Below are 17,107 nucleotides of genomic sequence, written 5' to 3' on the forward strand. Positions count from 1 at the left end.
AAAACTGACAAAAAAACACAAAATTCGAGAAAAATGTTAATGGAAGCACCGAAAGACAGTGGTGGAAGATCCATGAAGATTCCGATCAGCCCATTATAGCAACGCATAGAAAACACCAAAAATCGGATGAAATCAAAACCTTCAAGGTAAAACCAAAGGTTACCGGAGTTCGCCAGATAAAAAAACTCACGAAAATTCCAACAATAAACCACAAGGGTAGGATCGGAAGAAATCCATGGAGAATATCTATAAGGATCTAAGCTCTGATACTATGTTAGAAGCGAGAATATACCAGATTCAGAGCAAAACTTCGATGAGAAACGAAGCTTCGGGAAGAGAGAAAAGAGAGGGAAATATCTAATACTTGTAACTGATCTCTTCAATTATGAATCAGTGTTCCACATAATGTGGGTCAAACAATATATATACATGACCCGAAATGAAGTAATAAAATTGGATAATAAATAGGGCAAAATTCAGAAATAACATACTTATTCCCTTAATTATGAGTTTCATTGCAACAGTTTCATAATTATATAATATAACAAGTTGTATTTTGTATTTTTGCAAACTATTGCTACAAAAATACAAATATATATGATTTTTACTGTCCTTATGATCGATATATATTTTATATTTTTGCAAACTGTTGCTATAAAAGTACAAATACATACGAATACATATGCTACAAAATGTAATTTGATAAAAGTATTGTTATTTTTTGTAATTTAATACTTAAATATGCTACTTTAGATATTTTTTCCTAATAAATAAGACATTGGGCCATATACACTGTATGGGCCATCATACAAAATATATACACAAATACTATGGACTAGCCCACTCCACTAATAACTATGGTCTTGTCATGTAGCTCAACAATACACTCTCCACCAACGACAATCTTAGAAAAATCAGCATGATCATTTAGCCATGAATCTGAACCTTTTCCATTAACATGTGAAATTACCCATTGAAATGCTGCCCACGAATCCTCATACGTACCAGAACATGGATGTTCAGGGGTAAGTCTATAATCAACTGAAACAGCAATAAAATTAGCCTTTTTCGACTAAAGTGCTGATGAAATTATGAAAAACAATGGAACATGGTGATCCAATACAGAAAGCCCCGGCCCGCCATGAATGTAAATCACAACGGGGAGTTTTCGGTTTGGGTTAGTTATTTTAGGGAGAAATAAACGTGCGGAAACTCAGTTTCAGGTTGAATTAAAACATCCTTTGATCTAACAGGAGCTTGTGGATCGTCACAGAGAGGTGCATTAACGTCTGGACGTAATCTATTGATGCTCCCATCTTTGTAGAGAATGAAAAAAGGGGTCATATCAACTGCTGCTTCTTCGGTATTGGAAGCCATGGCAATTGTGAATTGAGAGAAAATAGTGAAGTGAGGGATATTAAGAGTGATGGAAAATTGTTAATGGTGGGAAGGAGATATAAATAAATTGAATGGACCGGCTGTGTGTGGGGCAGGGAAAAAGGAAAACTGGTATGGTGGGTGAACCGTCTAACTGTTTTCCTTTTACATTAGATAAAAAAATAGCAAATAGTTTTATCGTATGTTTTTTATATTTCACGGACATGGATTATGGTGTAGTGATAGGATAATTAAATGTAATTTTATTAAGAGCGTTATCTTAAAAATAGATTTTGCAATGTGCGATTCGAATTAATTGAACATCGAATGAAAAGGAAAAAAGGTATTCCACCGTTGAATGTTAAAAAGATTCTTAAAAAGTTATATAATTACTATAATAAAGGAAATAATAATTAGTAAATTATTAATGCCTATAATATTTTTAACTAAATACTCGATTTGTTCCATTAAGATGTACTATGGTGTGTAATAAAGATAATTTTTTTTTAACTATTACTGTAATAAAAGATGAAATAAAACTTATTGTGATCTTTTAAGAAGAATGAAAGAAACGAAGAAAATTGAATAGGACTAGGAGAGAGAAGAAAATTGAACGAAGAAAGAAACAAAAATAATTTATTAATTAATTAATGATATCATAACATTATTGTTTTTGGTTCTTCCTCACATACCACACACAAAGGGAGTGTAGCCCCTTTTTTAGGCCACTTGGATCTCATAATGAGTTTTAAATACGAAAATTAATAGTGTGATTTTTTAATAATTTAAGTATGAAATTAATAAAAAATATATAATTTATGTGTGGTTTTATTATTCTAAAAAGTTGCATTAAAAAAATAATTTGATTTGATTCTTAAAATTCGAACACTATTATGAAAATTAAATTGAGATCGAAAGAATATAATGCATGTATTAGATTATAGTAACTAAATTCTATTATGGGACTCAGCACAAGAAAGTTCAAATTAATGAAAAGGAATCAAATAAAGTAAAATTAACTCTTGTAATTTACTGACTATAAAATGCAATTAATTTTGGATCAAATATGACCCCCACGCCCTGCCCCGGCCCCCAACCCCCTAATTTACTGGCTATAATGCAGAGAATAGCATTGAATATTTTTTCTGTTTTGGCATCGTTGGCCTACTCTCAATTTAGTCTTCATTTAAAGTTTTGAACAGATTTAGACTTTCAAAATAGTAGAAATATCTTTCTCATGCGCTTTATTCTAACTTTCGAATGTTTGGCAAAAATGTAACCTAACTTAAAAGTATTATTAAATCTTGTAGAAGTTTAGTCAAAAAGGAAAAACAAAACAAAACAAAACAAACAATAAATGCTAAAATTATTTGATGGATATTTTTTATGACATACTAATAAAGTATTATTAATGAATATGTTGGATGGTTCTTTAGATTTTAGTTGCATTTTTTAACATTAGTTCTAATCCAAACGAGAAGTGGTCTAACAGCTAATTAACCATAGTACTCTAATCCATAATTAACAATTAAAGAAATTCTAAAATATCATATGGTTAAACCAACAATATTTCTAAAATCTTGAGAAGTAAAATGAAGTACTTCTCTTCGATCTCTCTTTTGGTTTTCCTTATAAAAAGATGAAAACAAGCTCCGATAGAAATATAAGATAAAATTTGACAGAGATGTATGATAAGATTGTACATATTGGATCTTAGCAGTGCGTACCTTCTCTTAACCTTTACATAATTGGAGTTTTTGTGCACCAAGCTATCTTTTTTAGTTGGGGAACTTGCCAAACTCATTGTCTATCAAGTCTTCCCTATCCAAACTCTAAATTAAAGCAGGACCAGTGAGGTATTGGGCTTGTATTAAATATCCTTCACTTTTCCTTTAGTTAGCCGCAGAAATTTTGATGGCGTGTGGAGACCTAAAGGCAAAATGTATCCACTTTTAATGCTACTAGGATTAGCTGAACGTCGTGCTGATGGACATAGAAAGAAAGGTCCAGAATTTTAAGGTCAAAATGGTGGCTGAATGAAGATGCAACACAGTGACAAGAGCAATTTGCACTCTGCGAGTATTACAAGACTTTCTCCAGCAATCATAATCACCAATAGCCAATTACTTTCTTTTTCCACAGACAGTTGAAATTTGGCAGCATATCTTCTAATTCAAGCAAACTTTCTAAGTAGTACTTATCTAAAGCTCTTCGATTTATTTTTAGATGGCTTACTAGGACCTGCAATAAATTCCTCAGCATTAATCTTGTCAATTGATTTTTTCTTCCTGAACTCTTTCGCCTTTTTCTGCAGCAAGACCAATACGAATGTGCATCATATCATTAGCAATTCAAGAATCAAATTCCAGACACATGAGGATCAAAGACAAGATACAAACACGCATGTATATATAAGCATCATGGAAATACCTTTCAATAATGATGCCATGGCAGTGACATCCTCTTTATCAATGTTGGACATATCTTGGTTATGTGTTTTTGATTCCTGCAGAAATGCGCACAAACAATGTTTAAGAGGAAATGTATATATGGGGTACAAAAACAAACATGCCCTGATGAGATTATGTGAATACAAACCTCAGATTGAACAAAAGTTTGCTCCCGTTTTTTCTTGTTTTCAGCAACCTTCTCGACCTGTTTTACTTGCTTCTCTTGCCACTGTTTTGTCAACTTCTTCTTGTCACTTAAGAAGTACTCACCACTTTCTAGTTGTTGATCAATCTACATCCAAAAAAAATTATATATGTTGGATTAAATTAACAGAGGATATATCTTAATAGATCTTTGTCACCGCAAAAGAGAAGACAATAGACATTTAAAGACAAAAATAAATAAATCACAAAATCCAGTGAATGCCAGTGAGATAATAGCAAAGCAAAACATTAACAGGATATAATAGAAAAACTAATTACAGCACCATGCCAAACTGCCAGTAATTGTCTTGTTTAATGACAATTACATGGTACTGGGGCATACTGCAAACGGTTTATTATGCTTAAAACTCATATCAAATAGAGATATAGAAAGAAAAGACAAATAAAATAAACAGACAAAGATGGGGCCAAAACGGTAACTCACCTTACTAGGTTGCTGAGGAAGTGGAAAATGAGTATATGGTTTCTTTTCTTTAGTCTTAACTTTCTTTTGTTTAATGTTCGTGCTGAATGGACAAAGACAAACAAAGTAATATTCAAGGTTTAAAATTGGCACAACAGATTAAAAAATTAATCAGGCTCAACACCATATGAAATGATGCCTTACTTCTTAAACTGCGGAAGAAATCTGTCCCAGTTCTCACTAGCCAGAGCTGAATTTTTTGCAAGCTCTCTCTTCAGCTTAAGGATTTATAGTTGAAGATACACCAGCAAAAGTGAATTATTAGATATTTTAACCAGAACATAATAAATAGCCACAGGCTCCATGAAATTTATTTTTAATTATCATGCACTTGCTTATTTACCTTGATATGATGTAGCGGATGCATCTTGTTCAGTACACAGTCGTCTACAATCCTCCTCACTTGTTTTAGACCTTTAAAGGAACCCATAGCAGCAACTGTGTTTCCCTACTCAATTCAAAGCAAGATTCAAGTTTGTTCTTAATTTTGACAAGAATATTTATATCATGTACTCTATGATTCAATGATAAGCAAAAGCTTTAATGTAAAATAAGGAAAGACAAACAGTACCAAATTTGCAGTTTACATGTATAGAAAGTTATCATTCGAGTATACCTAGACAAGGATATAGCAGCCGGTCAAAATCTCCAATGCCTACATCCAAAGTGATATATATCAAGCTATATGTGAGAAGGTAATAACTCGGGATGATTTATCAGATATTCACCAACATTCAGCGTTCTATATCTCTACATTCTATAGATAATTTGATCTGGATGAGTCGTTGGTGCAAGTAAGAGGGTAGTACTAAATCTCACATGGTTCTGGTCCAAGGTCATCAGTTTACCTGGCAATACCCATGATTAACAGCTAACATAAAGGAGCAATAAAATAATTACCCACAATTAAGGTAAACTATTTACTCTCTAGAAGTTCAATTTAATTATTTGAAAGTTCAAAATCATGAATTCATCATTATTAAGACGAATATTGTAGGAAAGTCTTCCTGTTGGAAGTTGGGCCATCCACTATAAGTAAATAATTCATCTCGAATGGTAACAAACACAATACAAATATTCTCCAGTTCATGCCTGGCCTAAGCAAAGAAATAAGAAATACTCCTTGACCAAATGGTCTTTGGTCAAGAGAACAGTGTTTTGACAAAAATACTACTGTCCAAGTCCTACACAACAACAACGTGCATAGAAATTCTCCTAGCCAGTTACGATTTCCCTAGAAAGGTGCAGAACCCAATCCAATAACCTTTAAAGTTGATGAATTTGGACCAACAAGATATTGTCTGCGTTTCACAAAACGATCCTGAAAAAAATTAGAGTTTAAACACATGAGTTTAGGCAACGCCAACCAAATGCACATGCCGTGAATACCCAAAAAATCCATTATCTGACGATGAGCATTACATCCAATTCCCATTATAACTATTTTACTTATCTTGATTCAAAATTGAATGACACTGTTTCCTTTTCTGGGACATATGTTTGACACTATTCGACTAGCAATATCATTCTCTATAACTTGTACAACGTTCAGGCATTCAATGTTTTAACTTTTTTGTTATGTCATTCCTATGAAATTTCCTTTGCAGCCACTACTTCAACACCTTTTCCCCTAACACTAACCCAAGATATATATAGTATATAAATGTCACTATATATTAGCATTTTAAACTATATATCTAGTAAAATACTGTCATATAAAATGGAATGGACAATGTAGTCTTTAATTGGAGAAGCTAAACATTCTTTCAAGATGCATAATAAATCATATCTTAAATATAATATGCATAAGAAAAATAATTAATAACTTAAATGTATATTGTAAGTTTAGAAATCATATTCATCTTTACTAGTACCTTTGATACAATAGTGATAATCAACAAGGAAAATGAACATATCAATCTAACTGCATATGATGCAATTCAAGATACTTTAGTAAAGAACTGGTAAACAGGCAAACCTAGAAACAAATTTCATGCTAAGGAGAATCAAGGTTCGAGTTTCCTCAAGACAAAGGGATATGCACGATGGGAGAACAAATAAGTATGCGACGAGTAGGGGGGCTGCGAGCTCTTTCATACTTATCAAAAAAACATAATATTGCGGATGAACATACTTATAAAAAATGTATGTATATAGTGAAGGAACATTTTTACTCTACGAGCATCCAACAATAAATTTGAAGCCACAACAATGCATATTCTTATCAAAATCATCCGCCAGATAAAAGACAAAGTTGAAATACATGTACTTAATTTGATTAAGGATGAGCATACCATACCTTGTTGCGAACCAAGCTGTCGATCTTAATGATGTCACATTGCATCTCATCATTCAGGATTTTGACAGCCTGCACAAGCAAATATCATTTACAGCTAAACAACAGTTGAAGTGACTATTGGATGATTTAAAGAACACATAAATATAGTGAAGCAATCCTCCAACTTGACATTCAAATTCCAGAGGAGACGGGAACAACAAATATGTTGATAAATGAATGTGTTTTCTTCTCTTCTGTTATACCAAAGATCACACAAAGCAAAAAATTAAAATAAAGTAATAGAAAAGTAGAATAGATGGTCGTTGAACTATATGCAATAGGTAGCTGAGTACATATCTTCTTTCTGCGAAACAAAATCCAAGAAGAATGAAAATATATGTTCTGCTGAGAAAATAAAATGACACATAAATCTCAAATATCACACAAAAGTGACTCAGGAAATTTGTGAACCATTACTTGATAATAGCCATGTACCGAAGCCTCCCACTCTTTTTAAAAAACCTTTCCATTGCAAACCATTCTGATTAAGCATAAGACAACTGCTAATCAAATTAAACATAAAGCTGGCAAATAACTTTATAATTCAACACATAAACGGCAACTCGACAAGTCAAACCTCCCCTGGATTATTGATCAAAACAAAAGTCAAGCCTTTCCTGGTTTTGAAACAAAGTGAGTACCATTCCATGAATAGAAGCAGGGCTTACTCCTAAATCAACGTTATTTACACTTCTTGACAGGAATACAAAAATATAAACCTGAGGAGCAGGTACACTTCTTGACAAAAGTTTTATCAAATCCCTAGCTTTTACAATAATATAGGGATCCCTTGTCTTGATAGTAGTCGAAACTATCATGGATCCTGCAGATAACATAAAAACGATAACATTACTTGCAAAAGTGCAGACAATATTAGTGTTCATTAGAGAGTAAAGGTGGGAAGACAAATATGGAAAAGCAATACTTGTAAATAACAGCCGGTCAAATGTAATAGTGTGTGATGCTCTTTAAAGTTGCTGACATATCACAAAAACTTAGAATATTACCAATATACAACCCCTATCAATAAAATAAATATTGTATTTTGCACATACTTTCTCTATGTCAGAGAACATTTCTCCAAAGCCCCTAATAATGAAATAAATTTCGCAGATATACATGTTTTCCCTATGTAGGGAACTTCTTTGCAAAAACCCCGACACCTTAACAACGTTTGACATTAAGTAGATAACTGAACAAGATGTTGAAGTATGACAAATAAGGAACCTTAACCCAGTATCACTTAGGCATTCTATTTTTCATTTTTTATTTTCTTGGACAATGTAGAATAGGTTTCATTTTAACAATACCAGGAAGGTACTGAGAAGAGTTTGAGATGAAAGGGGTTACAAATCTTAACTTTCCTAATTCTATCCCAAAAATTCAAAAATTGTGACAGATAATCCAACATTTTAATGAAGTAACTGTTATTGATTGGCATCAAGAAGATGCTGAAAATAGTACAAAGAAATTAGAGAAAGGTAATTTCAAAAGAAACACTGGAAGAAGTTTCAAAAGGAAGTAATAGCAGCGGTTTAAGGGTCTATGATTTACCATACATGGAGAGCTAGAAATTGGAGGCTATTCAAAGGAACCACTATACAGACCGTTGAAGTAGTTATACAGATCAAACGAGAAATTATAAAAAGGTTGAGTTATTGAGATCATCAAAGAAGGCACACAGAAGTAGGGTCTTTTTGCATACGTTACTTTGTCATTAGGATTACCTTATTGTTGAAAATTGCCTATGTAATTAGTCTTCCTTGCTAAAGGTTTGTTCTTCATTTGCCCTTCCTAGAAAGTAGATGTAGGAATAAATACTCTTTAGCTGTATTGATTTTGTTCGTTAATGGTAATTTTCACATGGCTACCAAAAAAAATATATGGAAAGCTCCTAGATACAAAAACCTACAGATAGAGCATTTAGCCATTTCTTTAAATGAGCAAAAAGTCTGGTTATTAAGCCAAAGAAAGGAAGCTAACGAAATCTGGGAATAACATTATTTACAAGGTTAAATTACTCCAGCTGAAAAAAAACATCAAACACTTAAACTTCAGAGAAGAGTTAGGAGTTGAAATCCTATCAAAACATACAACTCTATTTTGTGCTACTGTGGAGTCAGGGTTACAGCTCACCGATATAGGTTTGGATGAGAGATCTTTAAGGATTGGTCGAGAAACCATTTTCATTCTAGAAACTGACTAAATTTCATTCTCAACTGAAAATGAGACATCAAGAAAGAAATCATCTATGAGCTTTTATAACCCTTACACCATAATTAGATTTTGTAAACATATTTCTTTTAAAAAAATGTGAGCAAATCAAGAATCCTGTTAAAAGCTTGACGTTTTATCCATAGCCACCTGTAATGAGGAAATCTATTTTTTCAACAATAACTTAGATTTCATTAATTCAACTCAGCAAGCTCATTATTGTATGAGCAGTTGAAAATGACATAATGGGCAACACCTCTCGTGTTAGTTCCCCAGCGAGTTCCAAAAAGAATCAATGTTAAGCCTGAATTTTGGGTGACACATCAATAAGGTTTAATTCTGGATAAATCCTGTTTAATTAAGTATCATTAAATAGTAGTCAATTCAAGAATGCTTATCCTATAGTTAGCAGAGAGCAATTTTACTTCTCGCCAAAACACATGACTCAGATGTAAGTAATGTTTGTTCTCAAGCTCGCTGGTACGATTTAACACCTTACCAACTAACAAATGCTACACAGTTCTAGAAGTATTCAACTATTTGTAGACAACAATGAAAGTTTTTTTTTTGTGCGTATGTTTGTTTGTGTGTGAGAGAGAGATGGAGGTTATAATGACTTACCAAGTTCATTTCGCAGGTAATTCCATGCTCTTTCAAGGCACCTTTTACAATAGGCCAACACTCTTGCAAATATTTCTCTGATAAAAATGTTCAATTATAACATAACACACGCTAATGTTTCAAATTACAGATTCACAAGAAATATTGTTAATTTTTTACAAAAAAAGTAGAACGGCATACTTATCAAGAAAAAGTTAAATGCAAACATCATCAAGTGAACGGATAATTTATAAGGAGAAACTCGATATGGCAGTTTAATAGATTAATTCATTAAAAATCCCGACCTGCTCAGTGGACTTTGTATTGTCAGTTCTTTATTAACAAATTATTGAAGAAAGAAGCAACTAAACGACACTCCAATAGACATAGAAATTGCTTTCTCTTTCTTCAATTTGGTATTATCAGAACTTCAACTTAAGTTTAACCATATCATGTATCAGGATATTGGCAAGCAAACAATTAATATGTTCTAGCCAGAATTTTACATTCTAATTCATAGAGTACAAACAACATATGTAACTGTTGGAATAACAGAAACACTACAAGGAATACATATTCCATCAAAATTCCTAAGGTGTCTGATTCTAACCACCCCCCGCACACACATTTACTCTAGTTTCCATGATTTGGTCATGCATGCATTGACCTACAGATGCAACAATCAGTAGGTGTGAAACTTTGGCGATTGAAGTTGTTAAAAGGGGACCAAGTAGATCTAAAATCACACGGAAGGAAGTTGTCCTGAAAGACCTACAAATCCTTGGAATCTATGCCGACTCAGTTGTAGATAGAGCACAATGGAAGAAAGAGATCCCTACAGACAACTTTTATTTTGTTTGGTATGATGATGATTATGTGTGCTGAGAAAAAAATGAGGATTCATATAGCCGATTCCAACTTGTTTTCGGACTGAGGTGTTGCTGTTGGTTTTTGGTTTTGCAATTAAACGTACTAATCTAAAATGTGCCCAAAGCTCCAACTTGAAATTTGACAATGAAATTACAGAGTTGACATTGGAATTAATGCGGTGAAATTTTATGATTTTCTAAGTCTTCGCTAATCCAACATCAAAACGTATTGTACAGTAATTAGTAATGCAAAGAGTGAAGTTATGAAGTAATTTCATTCTTTTTTTCAGTATTCATTGGACAATGGATAAAACTCCCTAACCTCTATACTGCGGGAACCTGATGACGATCTTGTTAATTGTTTTTCTTCATTGCATCAAATTATTGCAGATTGCAGATGTCTGGTCTTGTGGAGTGACTTCGTATGTCATTCTTGTGGGAGCATACCCTTTTGAAGACCCAGAGGAGCCTAAAAATTTTCGAAAGACAATACAGGTACCTCTTGAAGGGGAGCCTTGGAGTAAGTGGTAAAGTTGCTGCCATGTGATCAGAAGGTCACGGGTTCAAGCCCTGGAAACAGTCTCTGGCAGAAATGCAAGGTAAGTTTGTGTACGATACACCCTTGTGGTGGGGCCCTTCCCCGGACACCGCGCATAGCGGTAGCTTTAGTGCACTGGGCTGCCCTTTTTTTTTTTTTTTTTAATACAGGTACCTCTTATGCTCTATTATTACTGCAAGATCCTCATCATTTGTCTTATTTGACTAAAATCATTTCCTGTTATGCAGCGAATCTTGAACGTACATTATTCAATTCCTGATTATGTACATATCTCTCCAGAATGTCGTCATCTCATATCAAGGATTTTTGTTGCTGATCCTGCAAAGGTAATCTTTCCACAAATAATTTCAGTTTCCTGTATCAAATTTTCTCTGGTCATCTTCTGCTTCAAAATATGATTTTGAGGTCTTTCCACTAATTGTCGATTGTGGTGTTGTAGCACTTTGGTGCATTGTTCGTAATTATTTGGACTTCAATCCTGTCTTGGTTAGAAATATCTTATACTCAGTTCTTATGTGAGGTTTCTTTCATTTGTTTGTTGAGTTGCCTGGTGAATGAGATAGTATTTTACTTGTGATATTTAGATATTCTTTTTTCATCTTTCTTTCCGATTAATATATCATAATTCTTGATATCTTCATGCTATCATTTTGCATTGCAACAGAGGATAACAATCCCTGAGATCAAGAACCATGAGTAGTTCTTGAGGAGCCTTCCTGCAGATCTCATGGATTATACTACAAACAACCAGTTTGAGGAGCCAGATCAACGTATGCAGAGCACTGATGAAATCCTGCAGATAATAACTGAGGCAACCATTCCTGCTGCCGGGACCAACAGTCTCAATCATTACCTCACTGGAAGCTTGGACATTGACGATGACATGGAAGAAGACTTGGAGAGTAATCCTGACCTTGATATTGAAGGCAGCGGAGAGGTTGTCTATGCAATGTAAAATATATGAGGATGTCGAAGATGACAGATCAAACACAACCAGTTTGAGTCCCACAGTTCTTAGTCAGCTGGTCGATCTTTTGGTATCCACTGCTTATATATGAAATGCAGTTTACAGCAATTCAGGCTTGCCTCTTATATATGAAATTCAGTTTACAGCAATTCAGGCTTGCCTCTTATATATGAAATGCAGTTTACAGCAATTCAGGCTTTCCTTTGTCTTTTTTAGTGACTGTTGCTGTTATGTATTGTTTGATTTCCCTTCTAAATGTGTGCTCTTGGAAACTGCTTTGTAAAGATATTTTATAACAGTAATGTTTACTCTGTAGCTGTAAATTTTGTTTTGTTACTAAATGTAAAATAGTTTTAACTAAATCTTGCATGCATTTGGAACTGTTCTGTGAATTGCTATTGCGAAATATGTTTAGCTCATTTCTAATCCTGAAAATCATTTCCAAAGAAATATTCCCTCGTAGATAGTGGTGGATCCAGAAATTTAAGACTACATTCTTGGTTTGAAAGAGTTCCCCCGTTTTAGAAGTGGTGAATTCAGAAATTTAAATTTATGAATATTCTCCATTTGGTTTGGATATCATCTCTGTGATGGTAGACATTCTTCTCTTATTTCACGTTTCAACCATTGGTAATGATTTATAAATGCAATGTGTGTTTGTATCAACCTTCACTGTTTAAGTTTTGCTCCCTGAAAGAATATATCAGAAATCTCATCCCCTCTCCTGTTGGGATTTATGTAACAACAACATATCCAGTATATTATACCAAGTGGGGTTTGGGGACGGTAAGTGTACGCAGATTATACCACTACCTCAAAGGTGAGGTAGAGAGGTTGTTTCCGATAAACACCCAGCTCAAAGATAAAATAATCAAGGTGTTGGGATTTATGTAAGTTTTACAGGAAAAAAGGGTAAAGGACAAGCATAGTACCTAAAACTAAAATAATTCCACAAAACTAGCACCTAAATGTAAAAACCCAGTAAATAGCCACCATCATAACCCATTTATACAGTAGTAGTGTGGCCCATCTCCTCGAATGTTGAGTGCTTTAATTATTTGGAAATGGAAAAATGAAATGTCCAATATTCCTCGTCATTATATTGTGTACAAATTCCATTATTCAATTCACTCTTCATACGTTAATCTTTTCACGTTGACATCTTTTAATTATATTTCTTCTACCTAGTCTGAACAATCATGATAAAACAAACCAATTATCTTAGTAATAATATCTTTACCCAGTAATTTTTTATTTTATGTATAAACTATTTTATTTAAATAACCACCATCATAGTCATTTATACGGTAGTAGTGAAATACACTTTACTGAATTAGTAATACTGAAACTTGTTTGAATCTTCAACCCAGAACAAATTCTCTCTCTTTATTTTTATTTTTTTTTAGGCTAAACCCAAAATTCTCTCTTTGTCACTTTTCTCTCGTCTTCTTCTTCGTACATTGTGCGATCTCTGCACCTCCAAAGCTATTTTCCTCTTATATACATATATTCACTTTCTACAAGTCATCCTCTATTTCTCTTCTTCGAATTTCCTCGGTAAAAGGTGTATTTATGTGGTATATATACTGTATCGACTTGGTATAAAAGTGAATCAATCTAGTATAAAGTGTATCAATGTGGTATCAAAGTGTATCAATGTAGTATAAAAGTGTATCAATATGGTATAAATGTGTATCAATTAGGTATAGAGACTGCATGCGACCGACAGGCCAAATGGCTAAAAACCAGAATTAAATTGGTCCGACTGGGTCCAATTATCCAACTTTTAAATTGCTGCCCATTTCTTTTCAAAATGGCCAGCCCATGTCATTTGACATGGGATGTTCATTTAAAGAAAAAAAAAAGACTTATAATTGAAAAGGTGGACATGCTGTAGCCAGTCGGCTAAAGTAATTTCCTTTTTTAGCCATTTAACCCAATTGGGCACAAGCAGTCTCTATACTCAATTGATACACTTTTATACCACACTAATATACTTTTATACTATATTTATACGCTTTTTAAAAAAGACAAAGAAAATTCTATGCAAGCACATGCAGTCCCTATACCCAATTGATACTCTTTTATACCACATTAATACACTTTTATACTACATTAATACACTTGCAGTGTCTATATACCCAATTGATACTCTCTTATTCTAAATTGATACATTTTTAGAATGCATGTATGAACTATATAGAGCCATATAAAATATGTATCTAAATAATACTTGTAGTTAAAAATTGTATAAAAATGCTATAATTATTATATAAAATATGTATATGTATAGAAACTGTATAATTATTATATATAAATATGATAGACGGACTCGAAATATTTTCTCAAAGTCACGAAATTGGAGTACTTTAATTGTCAGCAAGTTGAGTACTGAAAAGTCAAAATCTTGGATGACAATAATTTCCTTCAATCCATAGAGAGTGGAAAGAGTTGACAGTTTCCTCTCACTTTCTCAAAGAAAACAAAGAATGAAAAAAGTTGCAAAAGAAATACGGGCCCATTAAAGATGAAAGGTCGACCCAGTACATAAAATGGAAGGGGCTGAATTGTGATGTAGAATTGAAGGGAATATGTGTGCCCATCCCTTAATGACTATTTACTAGGTTTTTAAATTTAGGTGCTAGTTTTGTAGAAATATTTTAATTTAGGCGTTATTTTTGTCCTTTTCTCTTAAAAAAGTTTGGAAAAAAATGCCCTCTCGAATAAATTCGTAAAATCAATAAAAAGTAGTACTACTACTACTAAGAAACAAAAGTGAAACCCCAGCAGTTCTGACATGGTTCTCCCTGACCTCCGCCGGAAACCTAGGTTTATCTTCACCGTTAAAGCGTCGCCGACTGAACTCTACTCTCCGCCATTGAACCGGTTGGATTTTTTTACTCGTATAAAACCAGGTAAAAATGCTGAATTTCTTAATTCTTCCTTTACTCTTTTGTTTTATTTTGCAGTTCTTAATTTTATACATTCAACTTCCCTAAATTTGGAATTATAAATTAAAGATTTTTAGTAAAAGCTTCAAATTTGTGCATATTGTAAGTAGAAAATTTATAGGTATAAAATAAATAACTATAGATTGGTAAAGAATTTTGAACAAGTTCGTATTTTTAAGCTTCAGCTGAATTTTTTCCTTCTTAGTTTTGGGGTTTTGCAAGCCTATTGCATAGCTGAAATTTGTTTGTTTGGCTATTCTTATTTGTAGTATGATTAACTAGAAAAAGAAGAAGAAGAAGAAGGTATTGATGGAGATATGAAAAATAGCTTATGTTATAAGGGTTTAGGTGAGAATGTATAAAAATTACAGTGTTGTTCACCCCTAGGGTTCGTGGTTTGCATTTGGGACATTCATTTCCCCTGATTTAGGTGTTACTCGTTGATAAAAGTGTCTTACTGATCATATATATAAGAGAATAGTGCGTACAATGTTCGGAAATTACTACCAATGTAGTAGCTCTATGGAGTTTGATTGGTTATATTTGCATTCATTGGTTGAGGCCTTATCAAATTGAGTGTGCTAGTGTAATTACATGCTGTAATTCCCAATTTCTTACCCTTTCTATATATTTTAATCAAAAGTACTTTTAGAAAAAAACTATTTTTTAGCTTATAAAAAATAAATTTTGCTACTCCTTAAACATTAAAGCACTTATTTTCTCATGAAAACTTGGCCAGACACCTTTTTGTTTTTTAATATTTTTGATAAAAAAAATAAATATGTTTGGAAAAAAAAATAAGTTTAATCATGCTATTAGTATATAATAAATTTGAAAATCTTCAAAAAAGATATTTTTGAATTTTTTTTTTAAGAAACACTCCAGGTATTCTTGTAAACTGGATATTAAGAGCCCGTTTGACCATAATTTTTTTTTCTTTTTTTCCGGATTTTTTTTTACTTTTTTTATTTTTTCAAAAATTGTGGTGTTTGGCTATGAAAATTCGTAAAATTATTCCGGAGTTGGATTCTAAAAAGTGAAAACAACACAATTTTTCACTTCCATTTTCAACTTTCATTATTATTACATATAACCTCAATCTTTAAATTTTTACACAAACTCCTCTTATATCTACAACCAACCACCAAAAAATTTATTTTCTATGGTACAACATCATTTTTAATTGTTACAGATATTCTAATCTCTTTTTCTTCTTTTAATCAAAATTACTAACGTGAAGTAAAAAATAATAAATGGCAATCTATGGTGAAAATATATCAAGTTTGTTTTGAATGAACTATATTATAGAAATATAAGGCCTAGTGCATTATGTTATTTAAAAGTGAAAAATTTAATATTTTTTCTTGCCATTCTAATTTTTTGTATATGTCATATAATGGCTATTATGATTTTAATAAATTATTAAAATGTGGTCAATAAAGTCGCATATCATACATAACGATCCATATTTACGATACAATAATATTCAAGGAAAATCAATATCCTCAATAAAGAAAAAACAAAAAAATTAGCACTAATCTATTCAAAAATAATTCATCCGTAATTTTTTTAAAAAAGTCCAAATTCAATAAAATAATTAATTCAAGTAAAAGTAATTGATAATTTTCATCAACAAATTTAAAAATATATAAAATATATTTATATTCATCAATCATATTTATCAAAATATATTTTCTCTATTCAATCGATTATGGTTAAATAAACTTATTTAGCTCGTGCTTGTGATATGTTTATTCAAATTTTAGAAGAATAGCAATCATAATAATTGGTTTGCTGTTAATTATTTCTTCAATTGAAGACATATAAATTATTTTCTCAACATTTGGTTGTATGTTAGTAGGTAAATTAATAGTTGAGTAATTATGATAATTTTTAAAAGTTGAGGCATAAAATCATATTTTAAAAAGATTTTTCAAAAGTCTAAAAAAAAATTCAAAAAGACATGACCAAACACAACTCCAACTCCAACTTCATCTTCAACTCCAACTCCAACTCCGAAAAAGGTAATTTTCATGGCCAAATGGCTACTAATAAAATATCGAATGGCTCAAGGGTTTTTGTACCCAACCCAAA

General features: G+C 32.3%; 2 pseudogenes; both read right to left on the bottom strand.

Moving 5' to 3' along the window:
• Positions 1-650: 650 nt before the first annotated feature.
• LOC124887995 lies at positions 651-1,511 on the bottom strand (annotated as a pseudogene).
• Positions 1,512-3,574: 2,063 nt separating this feature from the next.
• LOC124898190 lies at positions 3,575-11,385 on the bottom strand (annotated as a pseudogene).
• Between the last annotated feature and the right edge of the window lie 5,722 nt (positions 11,386-17,107).

This window comes from Capsicum annuum, chromosome 1 (assembly GCF_002878395.1).
Source record: "Capsicum annuum cultivar UCD-10X-F1 chromosome 1, UCD10Xv1.1, whole genome shotgun sequence".
NCBI classification, from domain to species: domain Eukaryota; kingdom Viridiplantae; phylum Streptophyta; class Magnoliopsida; order Solanales; family Solanaceae; genus Capsicum; species Capsicum annuum.